Source organism: Physella acuta, unplaced genomic scaffold (genome assembly GCF_028476545.2).
Source record: "Physella acuta isolate Inbredline_101_S28 unplaced genomic scaffold, ASM2847654v3 ptg001232l, whole genome shotgun sequence".
Lineage (NCBI taxonomy): Eukaryota > Metazoa > Mollusca > Gastropoda > Physidae > Physella > Physella acuta.
Genome location: NW_026732748.1, coordinates 163,162 through 169,161, shown reverse-complemented (window position 1 = coordinate 169,161; position 6,000 = coordinate 163,162).

Sequence of the window (6,000 nt, the reverse complement as noted above, 5' to 3'; positions counted from 1 at the left end):
CACCATATAAGTGTGATGTGCGTTATCAAGAGTTTTCTTAAAATAAAAACTAAATCACATGAGTGATTTATGCTATTAAAAGTTTTGCTACAAGGAGTAATCTTTATCAACACAAAGCAAGTTATACGGCAGAGGTTGCATGAGAGTGATTTGTGTAATAGAAAGTTTCTGTTGATAATTACTTTAAAATGCCATCAATAATTGATTCAGAAGTAGGTCAAATTAAACATTTACAAATAAAGTATGTGTAAACAAATTCATTTAAAATTGATTAAATTATATTTCTATACTGTAAAATGATGCAAGGGGTCAGCCCTTTATGATGCCCCCCCCCCCCCCGACTCCTCCCTTTGTGGACATCTACAAAAATTTAGTATATCTTGCAAAAGTCACTACCAATTGACTATTTAAATACCTAAAAACTGACACATACTTCGACTACTTCAACGTTAAGTTCAACATGCCGACCTAGTCAATTTTTTTGTCTCTCCCCACCCCCCACCCCTTGTGCTGACTTCATACATGGATGACCCCTAAGCAATAGAGACAACATGAGTATAACATTGTTCATAATAAAGTTAGCTTTTATCAAGCAAATTATTTAAGAGAGGTCAAATTTATGTTCTTAATGTGTAAACACAAATCTTGATTTCTTATGAGACTTTAAACTTGAAATAAATTAAAACACACAAAAAAAACAGATAAACAATGATTTTTATACATTTGAGAATATAAAATTTGATGTTTTAAAGCAGAGGAAATCTTTTCCTTAGAGAAAACTGTAATTGACATTTTTTTCCAAAAAAAAAAAAGACTGCTGTGTGTGTCTTAACAAGTTTACTTAAAGTTATGTCCAAAAAGATCTGAATTTTTTTTGTGCTTCACAATTTCCATTTGAAAAAGATTCCTTCTTATTACTATTAGTATTAGTGAAATTTGTGCATGATCTGTGTAAGTTATGAATATCATCCATGTTGTGCATGATTTCATTTTTGCAATTAATTTAAATTAAATCTATATCATTTGTTTTCTACTTCCTTTGATAACCTTGTTAAAACTTCATTAAAATCAAAACTTTTTTCATAATAAAGTTGAATTTTTTTTCTGAAAATTTGGTCGTTTTGTATGTGTTTGTATTGCAAGAGAGCAGAGGCGTAGCGACCCATATCGGGCACCAGGCATGAAGTTTCAATTTTGTGACCACCTCCCATTTATATTATATTTATTCATGTTAGTGGGAAAAAACGTCCTTACCCAGTTGAACAGGTTGGTGGCGCTTTTTTAACCAGTCACTAGCTTTTACTTTGTTACCACTTTGACTGTGTATAATAATTCAATACTTTAGCTTAAAATTTAAATGAGCTTTTAAATATTTTTTTACCTCTTTTGGCACCGCCTTAGTGATGGCGCTCGGGACAGCCGCTGCAAGAGAGAGTGAGCCTTAATATATTATACTGTTGATGTAACTGATATATAACTTTTTTAAAATAATGTTTGAATATTTTAAAATTCCAAATAAATATATATATATATATATATATATATATATATATATATATATATATATATATATAAAGCAATGTATGTGTGTCTGTGTGCATTACCGCACCTCTTATCACATCGCCGTGAAACTTTGGGAAGTTGTTGAGGATACTCCTGGGGAGTTTACTGCGAAAAAAAAAATATTTCAATTTCGCCCCGGTAGTGCGCGTTTCGTTTTTTCTCTATACGGTATATAAAAATAAAAGTCGATTGAAATTTTACACCGTTCACCCGATCGCCGTTAAACTGTGTGTAGTTGATATGAACATGACAGGGAAGGTTTCTGCAAAAAAATCTTTTTTAATTTCGCAAGGGCGGAGCCCCGGGAGGGTTCGATTTTTCTCTATATATAGTACATACAAATTAAAAGTCGATTGCAGTTTCACACCATTCATAAGATCGATATCACACTTTGGGGAGTTGATTAGAACACTCCAGGGAAGGGTTCTGATAAATCTTAAATAATCTTAATTCGTAAGGGCAGTGCCACGGGAGGGTGCGATTTGTCTCTATATACGATATATAAAAATTAAAGTCGAATACAATCTAACACCGTTCATCAGAGTGCTATGAAACTTTGGGGAGCTGATAAGAACACTCCAACGGAGGTTTCTGTAAAACAATATTTTTTTTTTAATTTCGCAAGGTCGGTGCCATAGGAGGGTGCGATTTTTCTCTATATACGGTATATAAAAATAAAAGTCAATTGCAGTTTTACACAGTTCATCCGATCGCCGTTAAGGATGCGATTTTGGCGCCCTGGTCTTTCCCGTGAGCGCTATGGTGACTACGTTCGGTCTAAACAGTGTGATAGACAATGGATAAGATGGGGCGTTATAGTCGCTCAATAAATTTAATCAGTTGCCCTGGTATGGTGTGATTTGGCTGCGAAGACAAATTTCAGTTTTGGCCCCCAAAAGCTCAGATGGCCCACTGAGGGCTATGTAATACGCTTAACTTTAATAATCAGAAAAATTAACCTAGTTTAGATTATTATATGGGATGTTTCTTTTTGTCCTTAAAAAAATCCATACAGTTTCGTCACTTTGCGAATGATGCAATAAGCATCTATTTTTAGACGATCCAATCAGAAATTGAGATCAAGCATCTAATAATAGACCATTAGTAACGCTAACATATTGCATCAGTCACACTGATGTTTAAAACGTCAAATAATATTTTTTTTCGTGTTAAAGAAAAAATCTTGTTCATTTGTGTCACATTGTTAACAGGATGCTATTTGGCACCCTGGGTTATCATATGAGCATTATGGCGCCTATGTTAGTTTTAAGTAGCCAGGGACCGTACGCGGCAACTCTGCGGTAGTGTAACTGGGGGCTCCCGAGAGCGCCCCTCTACATCCTTGACACATGGGTGGTCACCGAAGTGTGTTTTACCGCATTATTTCGCTGAGTGCTTAACGTACACTAAACCAGTGTCCCGATATTTATGATCCAAGCGCAGGCATTGTTTACATTCAAATAACTCAGTTTTAGAAAACAAGGTCACGCGTCTTAAGAACATAGGATTGGTAAAGCATTGATGAAACCCGTATTAATAGTCTTATATTATCCGTCAGACTTACTTCTATCTGCGCGGGGTACGGGTACGCTAGTAATTAATATTTCTTTCCTCACTGTAAAATATATGTCAGCACACTTGATATTCACAGAGAATTAGGTTAGCAAGCAAGCGACGCGTTGAGCGACCTTTTTTTTTTTTTTTCTTAATACTTTTATTTGCAATTAAAACAAGTACATCAACATCACATTTTTTACATAGTTTCAAATGAAAACGAAAGGTTTTGAACATGTACATAATGAATATTTACATGATGTCATGTATATGATTATAACAAAAATTATAAAAGATGGCAGTAAAAGGGGTGAAGGTCAAATAAACGTGTCAGAAGTCTGGGTGGGGAGTGGAAAGGATATTTTTCCGAGAATGACAAAGGGCCAGTGGAGCATTTTCAATGTAGGGAAACAAATTTAGTTGACTAGTTAAAAGAGTGTTTATTTATGTACTGGTCGCATTGAGTTTTCAAAAGGTTGCTGTGTAAAAAAAAATGAGGGGAAAGAAACAAGATTTAGAACTTTAAAAAGTAAATGAATAGATATTCAAAATTGATGTTGGGGTGGGTGGTGGGGTCGTTGGAACAGTTAAAGGGAAAGTGGTGTTTTCATGTCTGAGGGTTTGACGAACAGATTGCTGTGTGAGCGAATTAGTGGGAGGGTGAAAGGTTGGTATGTTCAAGTCGGTGTTTATGTTTAGATGAATGTTTAGTACCGACAGGTTAGGGGTGGGTAGGCGTGTAGCTATCACGTGTAGGGATACAGTGGAGTTTTATAGATTAAAAAAATTGGTGTTCACATAAAAGAGTTAGTAAAGTTAACGAAACAACTGTAAGTGTTAATTTGGTGATAATACAATGAATACAAAAGGAGTACGGGTCATTGGGGTCATTTGTACGTTGTGGACCAAAGTACCTTACATATATGATAATAGTAATATAGTAACAAATGATAGCTTTACAATGTTTGTAAGCTTTATAAATTAAACAATACACAAAAAGCAACAATAGGAAAATGAAATGCCAAATGATAAATGATGCGACACAAAGTGGGGACATGGGGGTTGAGGGGTGGGAGTTACATTGATGTTGTTAGAAATGTATTTGGATAATACATCATTGTCACTGTTTAACATAGTACTTCATCACAGGGGTGGTGGTGATGGGGACGAGGGGATGCAGTTTTTAGGGGAAATTTGATATTGGGATCATGAGGTTTAGGGGCGGGGGCGGAGAGGGTGTGATGAAAGGGGGATGTGTCAGTTCGATTAGGCGTTCCAGGTGGCAAAAGCAGTGTAATATGTTCTTTACGTTTTGGTGTTGTTAATTATGGTATATGTGTTTGAGTGCTGTCATTGTCGAGTCGTCTACGATAAGTCAAGTCTAGTACGTGTCCCGTGAACTGTACCTTGTCGTGTTTTGCTTTTATTCTGCTGTTCCAAATAGTCTGTCTATATATAGCTACCGTCCTTGCTTTTTGCTCTAGGTCCGTCCTATCTCTTTGTATTGGGATTTTGTTTAGAGTTATGACTATATCGATATTGTAGGTCTCGTTTTTTATTATTTAGTTTTCTAGCGTCTTTTTCATGTTTTGTATGGTGGGGCATTCTAAATAGATGTGCGTTTCGGTTTCGGGTGTGTTTTGTCTGCATAGTGGGCAAAATGGTTTCTGTTGTTTTGCTAGGGGTGTTGAATTGTAGATGAGTCTGTAAGTTTTTTCCCTGGTTTTGGGTTTGATGGTTTTGAGGTGTAGGTTTCTGAAGGTGTCCATTGTGTCTGTTAGAGCGTATTTCCTACACCATTGAATTCTGTTGTATAGTGGAGTTGAGAGCTTTTGCACTAACTTTTTGTAAATGTTTTGTGACTGTTTGTGAACAAGTTTTTCGTTGTTTTTTAATATTTGTAAACATTCTGTGTAAAAGGGACTGTGTTTTCCTCCTATGTAATGTGGGGTTGTATTGTTGATTTTTGTAAGTTTGTTTAGCTGAATGCCTATATAGTAGTGAGCTAGAGGGTGAAAGTTTGGTTGGCTAATTATTCTGCTAATGTGTGTTAGTCTGAATGTATTGATTTTGGTCTGTATATCGTGCAGGTTTATTCCTCCATGAAGTTTGTTTTATACTAAAGTGTTGTGGCTAATGTTTGAAATTGTGGTCTGAAATATGTACTCTCTAATGATTTTATTCAGATGTTTAATTGTTGGCTTTGGGATTGTTTTAGCCGTGGCTATATAGGTGATTTTTGGGATGACATACCTATTAATTATAGATGACCTAGCAAAAATTGTTGTTGAGCTAAATTTATAAAGTGCTATGGTGTTTTGGATTTTGCTTAAGACTTGTTTCCATTCATCATCGTTGTTGGTGTGTGGGTTACTATAGTGGGTTATGCCGTAAAGTTTTAGTTTGTTGGTACCTAGCATGTTTAGTGGGTAATTGGGTTTGTTGATCCACCGTCCAAGTCCCATAATTTTAGTTTTCATTAGGTTAATTTTTGACCCGCTACCCAGCCCAAAGTCAAGGAAAGTGTCTGTTATTAGTATGATAGATTTTTCGGTTTGGAGCGTAAAAGCTGTATCATTAGCGTACGCTAGAATTTTTTTGTTTAATTGATTTGGGATGTCGATTCCTCTAATGTCTCTAGTGTTTCTAATGCATTCTAAAAAGGGTTCGAGTGTTAGTATATAAAGGATTGGAGATAGGGGAAAGCCTTGTCTTACTGATTTATTTATTCTAAAGGGTTGGGAAACGTTATGGTTTATCAGTAAGTGACTATGTGCATTAAAATAGATTATTTTTATCCATGTCGTAAAGTATTGTCCTAAATTGTTTGCTTCTAAGATTTTGTGAAGGTATTTGTGAGCTACCCGGTCGAAGGCTTTTTCT